This window comes from Lepidochelys kempii, chromosome 10 (assembly GCF_965140265.1).
Source record: "Lepidochelys kempii isolate rLepKem1 chromosome 10, rLepKem1.hap2, whole genome shotgun sequence".
NCBI classification, from domain to species: Eukaryota; Metazoa; Chordata; order Testudines; family Cheloniidae; genus Lepidochelys; species Lepidochelys kempii.
Genome location: NC_133265.1, coordinates 79,540,990 through 79,556,511, shown reverse-complemented (window position 1 = coordinate 79,556,511; position 15,522 = coordinate 79,540,990). Strand labels below are relative to the sequence as shown.

At 42.4% G+C, this 15,522-nt stretch overlaps 1 protein-coding gene across 15 annotated transcripts in view; it reads left to right on the top strand.

Annotated features, from left to right (window-relative positions):
- Positions 1-15,522, top strand: part of MEGF11 (multiple EGF like domains 11) — a 387,570-nt gene that overhangs the window by 72,416 nt on the left and 299,632 nt on the right. The gene's annotated exons all lie outside the window — the stretch shown is intronic.

Sequence of the window (15,522 nt, the reverse complement as noted above, 5' to 3'; positions counted from 1 at the left end):
GTCAGTCAACATGACGAAAAGGTGGAAATACGTTATAAGAACATTGTCAAGGTTGACTGGACCAATATTTCATTCTTCACCGTAATAGCATTTTTCTTTTTTTTTAAATATCCTGGAGAGTGACGGGCTGCCATAATGTAAAGATCCCCACTCCTTATATTGACAAGCCAACCCCAGCAATCCCCTGGCTGGGGGGGTGGAAAGATGGTTAATGCATACAGACTATAAGGTTGGGCTATCCCTGTGAATTACATTCTCCAGACCTGGCAAAGTTTTGACATTGACAAGACTTCTTGCATGTGAACACCCCATTTGCCATAAATCCAGTGCCTTTGTTTGGTTTGTTTGGTGACTTGCCCAGATCAAGAGCTGGGGTGTTCTGTCCATCCGTCTGTCAGACATAGCTCTCCTTACAGAACATTAGCTTTTTCATAAGCAGGGGGATGAAGATGCAAATGTTAAAGCTTACTATATGTAGCAAGAATAAGAGCGAAAGGCATGGATACACTGCTTTTGTTTTTTGACTAGTTCACCTGAATAAAAATTGGTCACATGATAGAAAAATAGTAAGGGCTGGTTAATGCTTGAAAATTCGATCAAACCAGCTACGTCGCTCAGAGGTGAAAAATCCCCTGAGTGATGTAGTTAAGCTGACCGATGTCCCTGTGTAGACAGTGCGAGAAGAATTCTTTTATCAACCTAGCTACCGCTTCTCAGGGAGATGGATTTATAACAGTGACAGGAGACACACACCTCCCCTCCCCCCCCACCCCGCCGGGGGCAGTGTAGTGTCTTTCTGAAGTGCTGCGGTGGTGTTTAAATGTAGACATAGCCTAGCTGTTAACCTCTGCTAAAATATATATGTGTACAGCATCTGGCACAGCGGGACCCCAACCTGGATGCTGTTGTAATACAAGTAGTAAATAACAATACATCATCCAGTCCAATTCACTTGGGCCCGTGCAGGATTCTTCTCTACATGACATTTTCTAATGCTCTGTCCAGTGATTGTGTGTCTACCTTTTCTCTTTGGAAGGCTGCCCTACCTCCCCACCCGATAGATTTCATGGTCAGTAAGTTCTCCCTGATATTCAGTCTAAATTTTCCCGTTCTTAATTTCTTCTTATTCTTCCTAGTTATAACTCCTTGTGCCATCCTGTGCAATTCCTCTCCCTCCTGGGTGTTTATAGCCTTCAGACATGAGTAGGCTGTTATCAGCTCTAAGCAGAGGTAGGATGCATTGAAGGAAACATGTGAATAACTCACATTGATGCCTTTATCTGCCATAGATAATGTTGGAAGACTGGCCAACATGTCTGCCTGTCTCCCCCAAGGGTTGTCTACCAGTTCCACTAGTGTCTCCTCCTAGAGAGTCCTACCCAACAGCTGCCCTGCCCTCTCCTACTAGTAAGAGGAGCCAGTAAGCATCCCAAACATTGCTTACCTACGGGAGTGGGTTGTGTGCATTGTAGTCCATGGACACATAGGGAGCCTGGTTCTCCTCAGACCTACCTCAGTGGAGATCAGGAGGAACTCTGCTGCGCTGCTGTGTCAAGAGCAGATTGAGGCCCAACAACTTCAGTGCATTATGTTTTTGGTGGAGAAATCTTTGTGCTGGAGTCGCCATGGGTCAAATCCTAGGCAATTGCATGAATCTCTAAATACATAGGGAGGCCAGATCCCCACTAGTGTAAATCAAAGCTCTGTTGAAGTCATTTTACATCAGCTGGGGATTTGGGTGTTTTGTCTACTGCATAGTCTCAGATCCACAGTCATGGACCAATTATCCATGTGCATCATCCCTCACTGCTCTTTGCTGTGGGGGTGGCCTGCCTTGCATGACCTCTCTATGCCTTGTTTCTTTATTCTTCCTCCCATGTACAGGAGTGTCCTAGAGCTGAAATTCTGCATTTAGGGCCTTCTGCAGGTGCAGAGGGGAGGTAGGATGAGGCCCCATGTCCTTGATGACTTCAGTATATTAGAACAACAATCCAAAAGAGTATAAACCAAACAGTGAATGTGTTGGCTAAAATTAACCTTCTGCTTCAGGCATTATGCCTCTTGGGAACCATATTTTATCCTCTGGAAATATTTCAGTGCTTCTGTCCCCTGAGCCTGTCGCTAGTGTAATTGCATAATATACACACTGGGCAAACACGAGGTGAATGCTGTGCTATGATGGAAGGTTTGCATACACAAACCAGGACATTCAAAGTTAAACCAGGGCCTGATTCTGATCTCCCTCTCAGCAGTGTGAACTCTGCGTCCGTCTGTGGAGTTATTCTGGTCTAAAACGGATGTAAAGCGAGAGCAGAAACAACAGACTAACTGTTATTGCTGGGCGCACACACCCAGTGCATATCTCTCAAAGCAGTCACCTGGGGTCAAATTCTCAGCTGGTGTAAATCAGCATAGTTCTATTGAAGTAAATTCCCAGGCAGTTTATCTGTGCCCTTAAGCTATGGATCAGGCGATCCTGTGATGCTTTAATTTAGGGCTAGGTGTGATCCTCTTAAAAGCCTATTTAAAAATCACAAGCACCTCTGCTTGTGGAAAAAATTATTTAAAAATGTGTCTCCCCCCCCCCCAAAATGTTTTGAGTGTTCAGAGGCAGTCTTGCAGTGTTAGCTACGGTATGGAGATGGAGGGATTTGGAGGAGGATGACGGGGACAGGACTGAATGGAGTCCTGGAAATTCTATATTGAAAACATTGGGATTGTTTGGCTTCAGAGAGGAGACAAATAAGAGAGGCCACGATAAAGATAGACTAATTGAGTGGTCTAGAGAATGTAGGTCAGGAACTTCTATTCACCTTATTCCCATAACACAAGAGCAAAGGTCATCCAGTGAAAATGAAAGATGGTAAATACATTGATAAGATGAAATATATTTGTCACACAATGCACAGTCAGTCTGTGGAATTCACTGCCACCCATTACTGGTGAGGCCAAGAGCTTTGCAGGGTTCAAAAACGGATTGGAAGTTTATATGCATAATAAGACTATACAATGTTTTAATTGTAGGGGTTGAAAAAGAACCTTGAGTTTTGGATGGGATATAAATAGCCATACTTGAGGGCATCAGCCAACCTCTAGCTAATAGTGGTCAGGAAGAAACTTTACTTATGGGTAGTTTTTTAGGAACCATCTTTTTTGTTTTTGTTCTGTTTGTACAGCTCCTAGCATAATAGGGGTATGGTCCATGAATAGGGTTTTGCAGCATTGTGGTAATACAAATAATTAATAATAATAATAATTAATAATTGCCATCAAGTTTTCTTGCATCTACTTCCCAAGCAGCTGATCTGACCTCTGGCTAGTATAGTAGAAAGAAGGTTGGTCTAAATGGACCACTGGTCTCCTCCAGTGCTGTAGTTCCTTGTCCTTATGTTCCTATAGCTTTTTCAATGTAGCGAATGCTCTAATACAGCAAAAATAGTTACTGTGCAGTAAGTTTTTGGCTTATCCGTTGAAGGAGAACTTCTGAGTCTCCTGGCCTTGTATCACAGGAATCAGACTCTTGTAATCAGATTCCAAATCTTAAATATATTCTCTTATTCAGGCTCAAGGAGAAGATTTATTAGTGAAAAATCAACTCCTTGATTTTTATTATGCTTAAGGTAGTGGGAATGGTATTGACTGATATCCCGTAATGATATTAAGTTTTGTTGTTTATATGTTTTCATGAGTGTAACTTAGCTAAATGAGGACATATATCTATAATGGCAATATATTAATTCTGTAATAGTACAAAGATCTCGTTTCCATTCGTGCACCCTTCATACGGTCCTTTAATTCCTTGAGCTGGTCCCTAGACTAGTGATGGGAGCTGCAAAGCTACCTCCTCCTGGCCTTTCCCAGTCACTGTTTGCTAATTCTGTTTGATAACCCACAGACTGCATCACCCCTAGTTCAAGGATATAATTTACTCCTGCTGTTTCTACCACCTAGGAAACCCAAACCCATGCCTGATCCCAAGATTTTATTCTAGTTAGGTTTGCTGTCACCTCCCACCCCTCAGAATAGGAACACTGCACAGCTCGTTCCAGGTGTGAGCACAGCCAGTTCTCCTATGTATTTCTTCACCATTCCCTCAGCCCTCCCAAACCGCTCTGCTCCAAGAAGGGTGGAGGACATGACATCTGGCTCTCATCAGTGGCACTCCGCGAACTTGCTAATGGAGACCTTCCTGCGGTAGTGGGGATAAGTGCCATGTCCCCAAAACGTGTAGGGCCCAGTTCTCCACTCCCACAGATGTAACCAGATTGTACTCCATTGAAGTCAATGGGATATAACCAAAGTGTGTGAATGGGGGAATTTGGCTTATAGAATCTACTGCTCTAGTTAGCCAGAGTCCCACATTTGCCACTGAACCCAGGTGGCTCAGAACCAGGGGTGGACAGCAAGAGAAAAAAAATTAGGGTTGAACACAGTCGTCTTCAGTGCGTAGGGGTTTTCCCACAGGGGTTCTGATTTAATCTGGATTGACACCAGCCCGGTGTAAGTCTCTAGCTTCGTTCTTCCAATTTTACACATGCTAGGACTGCTTGTGTGGCTTGGGTCCAGCAAACATACTTTGGGGAGCGCTTGTTAAAAATTGGTGGAGGGAAAGTGATGTTTAAATTAGGCCGCAGAAAAGCCTTAAGGGTTTACTTTTTGTTTATTGCAAAAACCTACCATTGTTTGTTAGTAATTTAGAAGGAATCCTTGCATTCTTTGGAAGTGCACAGCAACTATCAATATGGAGTCATCTCTGAGCTTGAGATATCAGCAGGATGTGTGAGAAGAATATTTTCATGCTTCCAAAGCTGTTCGTCAGAAAATATTTTCAGGCTTTTAAAAACTAATCAGTGTGTGGTTGGGGTTTTGGTAGCATTCATAAGGCTTCTGAAATTTTTAGGGCCAAGATTTTCTATGGGTTTTGAATCCCTCAAGTTTTGGGCACCCGATAGGTGGAGACACTTTCGAGGGGCTGATTTTTCAGAGGGGGGTGCTTAGTACTTTGAGAACCAGCCCTTTTAAAGTGTCTCCCGGTCAGCATAAAAACCTCTGGGTCACCTGTGAAAATTTTGGCCTACACACTGGGGTGCCTGGAAACTTTGTAGACTCTTGCTAGGATAGTACATTACAAAATTTATATTAAAATATCTGATTGTGTGACTCTTCATTATTTATATTTTTTTCTTGGCACTATTCAAACAAATACAGGTACTTAAAAATAGCACCATTCATATACAAAGCAAGTACAAAGAGAACATCTGTCAGATTCATAGTTCGAGATATTGAGTTACCTATCCGTAGAATTAGAATTTAAAATAAATTCATATAGCAGTTGTCATTTTAGTGTCTTGAGAGTTGTATTTAGTACATTTTGGACCCCTGGAGAAAGTGATTTGTGGCATGAGATTTTGAGCATTTTTAGCGTGCACCTGTCATCCCATATTCCCTTATTTTAATGGTCAGTTTGGGCAATAAGAGTGATTATTGGTTTTAAGTGTTTTCTCATCTTTTTGCAACAGGATCCCTCCTTTTCCCCATATTGTATTTGAACTTTACACCTCTTCTTCCCATTTTAAATTAAAAAAAAAAAAGTAAAAAGGACTTTAACCTTCCTTTAAAAAATGCGTCAGAAAGGACAGCTCTGTTTCCTCCGATTATTCCAGGCTCAGCTGGGAGCTGATTAAGGCTGCCAGCCATGGCTTGTCATGTTTGTCAGAGACAACTATATAAACTCCTTGTTATTCACTTTGCTGTATATGATATATATATTTATCTTCCTCTGTCAGGCATCGACAGGACAGATGCTCGGGGAGCAGTGAGGCAGTGGCATTAAATGCTCTATCTGTGTCATTAGTTAGTAACTCACACCAGGAAGCATGCATAGATATTTAGGAAATTTGCTGTCATTCTTCCCTGAGTAGCTGAACGAGGAGGAAACGCCACCAAGTCTCTCCTGCCCTGGCATTATTTATTTTTAGGAGACATGATCCCAAACCCTTTCAGCAAAGCTTGTGCAGTATTTTGCCTATCTTTTTTTTCCTTTTTTTGGTAGCCTAGAAATTATGGGAGCAGACGTGTCTTAACGTTCCTAGAGAGAGTGTAGAGACATTGTTAGTATCAGTGGACCAGGAGCACTTGGAGTGTAACATCAACTTGTGCAGTACACTGTGTCCTGAGAGCTGTCTCTCTTGAGAGGTATGATGAGAATTCTCAATGTGAACGTCTTTCTCTCACTTACTCTGGTATAAATCCAGACTATCTCCTAGGACCTCAGTGGAGTTGCTCCTCATTTCTAGCAGCATAACAGAGAAGGATTTTTTGGCTCCCTGGCTTTTGCTTTGGTCAGGAACCTGAACTTTGCAGACAGGGCCCATATCTATGTTTAGCAGGATTCGGTTCTTTCTGTGCAAGGCAGGCTGGGCAAAGGCCCCTACTAAATAAAACGTCTTGGTTTGCAGCATGGAGCACAAAGGAACAGAAACAAAATAATGAGCTGAAATGGGAAGCCAGGCAAACACAATGCCTTCTCCTGCCACATTAAGTGTTCCTGTTTCTCTGGAAGTCAAAGGGAGTTTTGCCACTGACTTCTGTGGGAGTAGGATTGGGTCCCTAATGAGATGTCTTGCAGTATATTGCTAGAGGGAAGAAAAGAGCAGCAGGGGTGTTGAGCCACTGTGTGTAGCTTTGGGAACTGAGAAGGTGGCTGGGACATGGCAACCACAGAGGATTTTGTCACAGCAAATAAGCCAGAAGATGTAGATGCCTGAAACCATCCAAGAGCTCTATGCAGCTGTGACAACCCCATGGCTGGGACTGTGGTGTTCTGCCTTTGGATAAATTCAGGGGGGGTTTGCTGGCAAAACTGATCATGGGGTAGCGGGTGGATTTCTTGCACAGAAAAGACCGAATCCTGCTCGCTTCACTCGCACAAAGACAATGGGCTACTCCTGTAAGGTGAGCAGGGTTCAGCCCCAAGAATGCCAGTAGCCTGTGGTTTGTGATAGGAGGGCCAGTGTGCAGCTTGCATTCAGGGAAGGTGGAAGTTGATTGCTTTTTGGTAGTGCTATGGGGAATTTAAACTATGCCGATTCACTGGGGCCCTTCAAGTAGGGCTGCTGTGAGATGATTAGCTTAATGTATGGATTTTTAAAATGTGTTAATTAAGGGCCCTATCCTTGCTCCCGTTCAAGTCAGTGGCAAGCAGAACAGTCCCGGGATGTTAATATTGTGTATATAAAAACAGCACATATTATTTCCAGCCAGTATCGGATGTTTGTGGGCAAAGTAGAGACAGCAGGCTAGTGCTGTTAAAGGGATGTTTTCCAGGCTTTAAGCCATAATATTCATGTTTTCTGAAAATACTGTAGCCCCGTCTGAAAACCAATGGGGCGTTTACTTGCCAGCTAGTTCCCCGCACCTTGCTGTCAAACTAACAACAAACATTCTAGGTTAGTTTGGACTCCTGAAGGCAAAACCTTCCAGATGGGGCCATTGTGACGTTGCACTCCATATTCTTTATGAAAATATGCTTATGATAGGAATATGACATAGCTGAGATGTACTTCATGCAAGATGGCTTGTGAGAGATATCATTGGAAAGGTTATGATTTACTGAGTGTGATTATCCAATTTGTATGCCTGTATCCTTTCTGTAGCTGAAGTTAGGAATATTAACTATGTATTTGTATTTCAAATATGTTACTTTGGGGGTCACCCCAATGGAAAAGCCAGACAGTGCTTATGGGCCATTGGCAGAGACAATGGACTGGAAAAGAGCTTAGTCTTCCTGTGGATGCTGGAGACAGCCTACGAGCAATGGCTGCCACAGCCCTGCAGAGATGGGTCTGAGTCACCTAGTGCTGGACACCCCTACTCTCCTTTTGGAATGACAGCGGTTTTCCACTAGAAGACAAAGGGGGTTCCCACCTTACACAAGAGCTATATAAGGTAGGAGAGTGACATCAACAGGGTTCTCCTCTGCCTCCCCACCTGAAGAGACACTGAAAAAGACCTGGAAGCAAGAACTGAACTGGGGGGAGAAGGGTTGAACCCAAGCTGGAAGGGCATCTAGCTTGTGAGTAATAATACCTGAGGTCTCAAGAGGGAGACCAGTGCAGCAGTCTTTCAAGACTTTCTGTAATCTGCCTGCCACAATATCGAGGGTGAGACATACTGTTTGTAATCAATTTCTTTAGTGAAACTTGCTTAGTTTGCGTGTTTGGTTTCATTTGTTTAGTAATCTGCTTTGTTCTGTCTATCTCTTATATTCACTTAAAATCCACCTTTGGTAGTTAATAAACTTATTTCTTGTTTATAATAAAACCCAGTTTATGCAATGTCTAATGGGGGTGGGGGGCCGGCGGGGCAAGAAGTGTGCACATCTCTCTTCACATTGAGGAAGAGAGTGGATTTTTATGAGATTGCACTGTGCAGAGTTTTCTATACAGCTCAAACCAGTATTATTTTGGGTTTATTGCCCTACAAGGGGTATGCACGTGAGTGCTGGGGGAGTCCTCTCACACACAGCTGATCTCAGTCTGTGTCTGCAGCGGGGTGTGGCCCTACTTGTGTGTGTGTATGTGTACGCACGCGTGCTGCAAGAGGCCAGAGAGCCTAATTGAGCAAAGCAGGGAGAGGGAACCCAGGCCTATAGAGCAGAGGAGGCTCAGTGAAATCCCAGAAGGGGGGGAACCAACCCGTCACAACTGCCTTTGAGTCATAAATTCTACTTTTTTTCTATATCTTTCTATGTTTCCAGTATATGGGTATGTATGTGTGTGCATGTTGTGACAAAGTTCCTGCGTTACCTTGGTGAGTCTTGCACTTATTGGCGGATTTGCTCGCCTCGGAGCTTCATGGCAGCCCTCAGCTTGGCTGTTTTTCTGAATTCATGGTCCAGGTCGACTCCTCCTGTGTCTGACCAGGAGTTGGGAGGATTTTGGGGGGAACCCGGGCCCGCCCTCTACTCCGGGTTCCAGCCCAGGGCCCTGTGGAATACAGCTGTCTAGAGTGCCTCCTGGAACAGCTGTGCGACAGCGACAACTCCCTGGGCTACTTCCCCATGGCCTCCTCCCAACACCTTCTTTATCCTCACCACAGGACCTTCTTCCTGGTGTCTGATAATGCTTGTACACCTCAGTCCTCCAACAGTCCGCGTTTTCACTCTCAGCTCCGAGTGCCTCTTGCTCCCAGCTCCTCACACACACACCACAAACTGCAGTGAGCTCCTTTTTAAAACCCAGGTGCCCTGATTAGCCTGCCTTAATTGATTCGAGCAGCTTCTTGATTGGCTGCAGGTGTTCTAATCAGCCTGTCTTAATTGTCTCCAGAAGGTTCCTGATTGTTCTGGAACCTTCTCTGTTACTTTACCCAGGGAAAAGGGACCTGCTGAGCCTGGGGCTAATATATCTGCCTTCTCTTACTCTCCAATAGCCATCTGGCCCGACCCTGTCACAAGTGAAATTACAAAACAAACACCTTTTAGAAATGAAGTTGAAACATTTCATTTTGGAAATGCTGAAATGAATCATTCTGACATTTCTGAGGGGTTTTCCCCCACTACCAAAACCATTTCCCAAAACCAACTTGAATTTTTGAATTGGTTTGGTCCCCAAATTTTTCCTTTATTTTGGTGGGAAAAGGTTTTGTGTGAAAAATTTCACCCAACTCTATGCTCAAGCCCTAGCAAGAGCACTAGCAGCAAGAACACTGGGCACCTTTTTAAAGGTAAAGCAAATGTTGCTTGCCCCACTATTCTTCCTAGTGCCTGGGAGGCATTATCCTTAGAAAGAACAGGAGTACTTGTGGCACCTTAGAGACTAACAAATTTATTAGAGCATAAGCTTTCGTGGGCCCACTTCATCGGATGCATAGAATGGAACATATCGTAGTTGCCATACAAACTGTGCCATACAAACAAATAGTTGCCATACAAACTGTGAGAGGCTAAGATGTGCTATTGTCAGCAGGAGAACTGTCTAAATGGGCCATCTTGATTATCTTGATTATCACTACAAAAGTTTTACATGGCGGAGGGGCATTGCTGGCATATATCACATTGGTAGATGTGCAGGTGAACGAGCCTCTGATAGTGTGGCTGATGTGATTAGGCCCTATGATGGTGTCCCCTGAATAGATATGTGGACACAGTTGGCAACGGGCTTTGTTGCAAGGATAGGTTCCTGGGTTAGTTGTTCTGTTGTGTGGTGTGTGGTTGCTGGTGAGTATTTGCTTCAGGTTGGGGGGCTGTCTGTAGGCAAGGACTGGCCTGTCTCCCAAGATCTGTGAGAGTGATGGGTCGTCCTTCAGGTTAGGTTGTAGATCCTTGATGATGTGTTGGAGAGGTTTTAGTTGGGGGCTGAAGGTGACGGCTAGTGGCGTTCTGTTATTTTCTTTGTTGGGCCTGTCCTGTAGTAGGTGACTTCTGGGTACTCTTCTGGCTCTTTCAATCTGTTTCTTCACTTCAGCAGGTGGATATTGTAGTTGTAAGAACGCTTGATAGAGATCTTGTAGGTGTTTGCCTCTGTCTGAGGGGTTGGAGCAAATGCGGTTGTATCGTAGAGCATGGCTGTAGACAATGGATCGTGTGGTGTGGTCTGGATGAAAGCTGGAGGCATGTAGGTAAGTCTCTCTAGCGTAATACATATTTAATAATTTATAGAAAGTGGAGGAGCTTCAACAGGCAAGATGGAGAGAGAGCTCCTAGAATAGCGCATAGCTTAGTAGTTAGGGCACTAAGCTGGGATGTAGGAGATCCATGTTTAAGTCCCTGATCTTTCAGAGCAGGGATTTGAACATGAGTCTCCAACATCCCAAGAGAGTCTCTCTCTCACATGCACCAGAAATTCCATCCTGGACCTTTCTCACTAAGGGTTGCTCAAACCTGATACGTTTCTGCAAAAAGTTCCAGTTTTGATGAATTGGCACCTTCCAGTGGAAAACCTTTTTGAAAAATTCCCAACCAGCTCTATTGTTTTCCTTGTGTAACCTTGGGAATAATGATCCCTCTTCAAAGTCAGGAAATGTAGTATATTAAATGGCCTCCTGTCTTTTCCAGTTTGAAACTGAATTTTATTAGTTTGTGAATGTAAGGAAGCCCTTAAAATGGCAGCTGTACAGATCGGTAACTAGCGGAGCATGACAAATGGAGAAGCTTGGCCAGTTGTTTGTGTCCAAAGTACATGGCGCAAGAATGTCATTATCTCTCTCTTTTCTAAGATGTAGTTGAGCTAGCTGGTAACAGACTTTATGGATTATCCTCATCTACAAAGGTGAGAATTACGGTTGTACAAAATTAAAATGAATAACTCCATCTTTATGATAAAGAGTCAGATGCACCCTAATATTCTAGTGTTTGTAAAGCCTGGATTATTTACAGCCCAGTTGGTTACAGAAAAGTAAACGGGAATTTGAGACATTCAGCATTTGTATTTTGAAAGAAGCACTGTTTCTTAAGTCTCCATCTCAGAGGTATGTTTGTCTCTTTTTAAGCAAATGTTGTTTGACACATCTCAGAACTGATGTTTCAGAGTTGAACGGCTAGAAACTGGGAAATCGTTCAGTTACAAAAATAAGCAATAGTTCAGGTGTTAAACTACTGATGTGGAAAATTGCTCTGACAGTTACGATGTTGCTCTTCCTTTTCGTAAGACTTACACTATCATTTACTTCAAATACATCAGCTGATGTCATGCTGCCTGGTACAAGCCAACCTGTGCTATGTTGTTGCAGTGGTGTGGGTGTGTGTGTGTGCGCGCTAAAACAAAATACTGAATGAAGAGGGGCAAAGAACTTTGTTTTATGAACATGGCATCAATTGTATCTCAGATATGGGAGGAGTTACCTGTGTTGCAAATTCTTGTGTTTGCTGAAGCACGCTATGGATAGTAATGCAACAGACGGGACCGGCTTTGTAAAATGAGACTTGAGTTTTGTGCCTACATTTTTGCACCTGCAATTTATTTTGGAGGTAGACATGCAAGGACAGTCACTAAAGGCTGTCTTTTGAGTTTAAATTTCTGTCTTCATTTTCTAGATTCATGATTTGGTGATGAAGGAAAAGCAAATGAAATTAGGAAAAGTGTTGGTATCTCAGATCCTCCAATCTGGAAGTAGCTTTAATTGTAGCTTGGGAGAAAGGGCTGCTTTAGAGAACTGTGTATGTATGTGGCCCTGGAGATTTTTAATAATGGATCAGTTTATTTGTTTTTATATGCTGTGGCATTGTTATCTGGGGAAGGAAAATCTGCGAGAGCTGTAAGGAACTAAAATTCTTACGTGGCAGCTGCTGCTACTTGAGAGACTGATTCTCAGAATTTCCGCTGTAGGAGACCAGTAAATCTTACACTGTACTTTAGTGTCAGTCATTCATTGTGGAATGTACAAGCACACTACGATGGCTTAAAATGTGTACAAAAATGACTTTTTGGGAACTACTGGAAAACACTGTCTGCCTTCGATAGGTACCTTGTGGAAAAACATGCCAGTAATATGACTATGAGAGAGAAAAAACAATGGTCCAGTCACACAAACTTGGTACACTTGTAACTGAGCGAAATAGAATTAGATGGTTCTCAACACTTGCAGTAGGTACATCATTTTTCAGTGCAGGAAATATATAGAAATAAGGCTTTTTGTTTCCTTTCCCCATTTATATTTAAGTTCCCCTCCAGCCATCAGAGTGATGATCCCCGTACAGAATCTTATCCCAAACACGTGACTTTTTCTCTACAATACTAAAGTGGCTGAATTTGACTAAGAGTTATAAAGGCTGATGGTGGAAGGGAAGATGGGTACCCAGAAAAATAAAAATTGGCTGTGAGGAATATAAAAACCTCCGTGATGTGAAAACTCCTTCATTCATTAACATCCTAAAACCCATCATTTTTACACCCTCAGACCGCCCAAAATGGCAGTGTGGGGAGAAATGTCAAAGAGTGAGCATCAGCTGTGTGGCTTTATGATGTCATAGAATCATTATGTCACTCAATGCCAATTGATTTCTAAGGCTGATTGCGAGCAATCATTAATCATTTTGTATTGAACAGCATGCCAGCTCCATCGCATCTGGGGCGAATACAAGAGGCACCTATTTAACCAGCATCCTGCTCTCAGCGCTTTCATTCTTCAGCTTTCAAAGTAAACCAAATTGCTAGAGTTGCAGCAAGGTTGATTTTTCTTTTTCTTTCTTTTGCCAAAGATTCTAAACTGGTCAAAATGAAAGCCTCCGCATGCTTGTGAGCTTGCTGCTGTTTGCCCATACTCAATGTGCCCCTCAGTTACCAGAATATGTCAGCCTGTCCCAAGTGGAAGCTAGTGTGACCACTGTAATAAGACTTGAAATTTCAGAACTACTTCCCATGTGTATAAAACTACTAAGGACATGCGTAAGCGTTTGCAGGTTCAGGGCCATAGCTTGCGGGAATCCCATCAGGATCCAAGTGAGGTGAGTTTTGTAAATATCACCCCTCCCCGCCCCGGCAGCTGTCCTACTGCGTTACTGTGAGGCATTCTATCCATTCTTTATGCTGTCGTCACGTGAAGTCAGGTGATCTTGTGTCTTTAAGTTCTTAAGAAATCCTTCAACATGTCATAGTAGTGAAATCAAAGTTCCTTTTCACCACACAACTTTGACGCTCATAAAAATTGACGGACATATTTTGGTTTAGAAATCATTTGGAAATACATTTTTTAATATAAACTTCCCTTAATATCTGCTCTTGGAAGCTGTCAGTGATTTGTAGCCAAAATGTCGTATTTCAGGAGATTATTAAATGGTCTGCTCTCTGTCCTTATCTCTGATTAAGGATCTTACTCTTTTGAACTCATGGCTTCGTTTCTGTTGGTACAGTCCTCTATTGCATTGCCAAAAGCCTGGGTCATAATAGATTGGTGTCAGTTACTCAGAGGCAAAAGAAAAATAAAACTCGTGAAATGGTCCCTTGTGATTGGTACTGTTCCACAATTTGGGAGAGAACTCACCTACAAATTCAGGTATTATAAGTAGCACATACCTCATTACTAAACTGGGCCATCTGGTATGTACACTCAAATGTCTCAAATTATTTCTGTAGAGAAGAAAAAAATGTGAATGCTAATTCCTTCCTAAAGTTTCCTAAACAATAGTCATGGAAGTAAATCTTAAACTACAGATACTACTTATTTTTATTTTTTATGTAGCATAATTAGATAATTCTCCAAGGAACTTTTTATCACGTGTTTTCTTTAATTAACATAAATGTCATGAGCAGTCAGTCAGCTTCACTTGATCAAAGACAACATAGGTTGTCACAGTATTTTGAGAAATAACATATCATTTGCTAATTACATTATTGATCTTTATGGTCTGAAAAGTCTAATTTATATGTGAAGCAAACTGGACTTGGCTGAGCCTGCTGGGGGAACTTTGAACATGAATAGTTCCTGGCAGTTTCCAGCATCTCACTTGTATAAATCACTTCTGGGGCTGATGGTGCATCTGTTTTCAAAGGTGATGATGTTTTAATGGACTTTGAAATTTGAAAAAGTGTGTTCCATCTGACTCCGCATGAAAGAGGAAAGCGCTTTGGGATTTTTTAGTTCTGATTTTAATCGTTCTGAAAGAGATTTTATATCTGTAGGCAGATGCATTTGAAAAGTAGAAGTAAGATGTGATTAGTTTATTTTAATTAGTGGGCCATCCTAATAAAGGATTTTCCCAAAGCTCCCAACCACTTTTTTTAAAAAAAAATTAGGTTTTTCGTACATTCGTCAAAGCTAATGATAGTTTCAAATGTTTGAAAGTTTAATCTTGTGGAAAGGTAAAAATGGGCCAAAACCACAGGTCGGCTGGTGACAATTTGATTAGCACAAAGGCTATGTCAAGTAGCAGGAATTATCATTAATGTGGCTCAAGTGAAGGAGCGTAATGCTTTCACAGGAGGGAGACAAGGAATTTAGATCAGTGACATAATTACAAAATGTTACTCCTTTTCCTTAACGGCTTATGCTTAAGAACTTGAAAAGCCCTGTTTTATACAGCGCATATGTGTAATTAATCTATGCAGTTTCATGACATTACTGTTTACGCTCAATTCATCGTAATAAGGAGGTAAGATATTACTTGCAGATATTTTGTTTAAACTGTAAAATGCTCGGCATTATTCAGGCCACAGCCTGATCTTTAGTTTTTCAGCTGTCATTTATGTGCCACTTCTCCATTTCACTCTGAGATGCTGGGAGGAACTGATAGGGATATGGTGCAGAAATAACTCTGAAGTCTGCAGCAAGGTATTTGCTGAAACAATACTGTTGGATGTTTAGTAAATGCCAGGAGTGCTAATTGCAATAAGCAGAAAGGACTACTCTTAAGCCTTACAGTCCCCAAGAAATGCAAGTGTTCTTGTACATTCTCAATCCTGGTTCTGCTTAAGTCAATGGCAAAGTCCTATTGATGGGACCAGTGTTAGGCCTTAAGTTGTGTGGCTGATGTTACTGTCTGTAATATTGGGAGAGTTTTGTATCAGAACTTGGGCCTAACCCTAC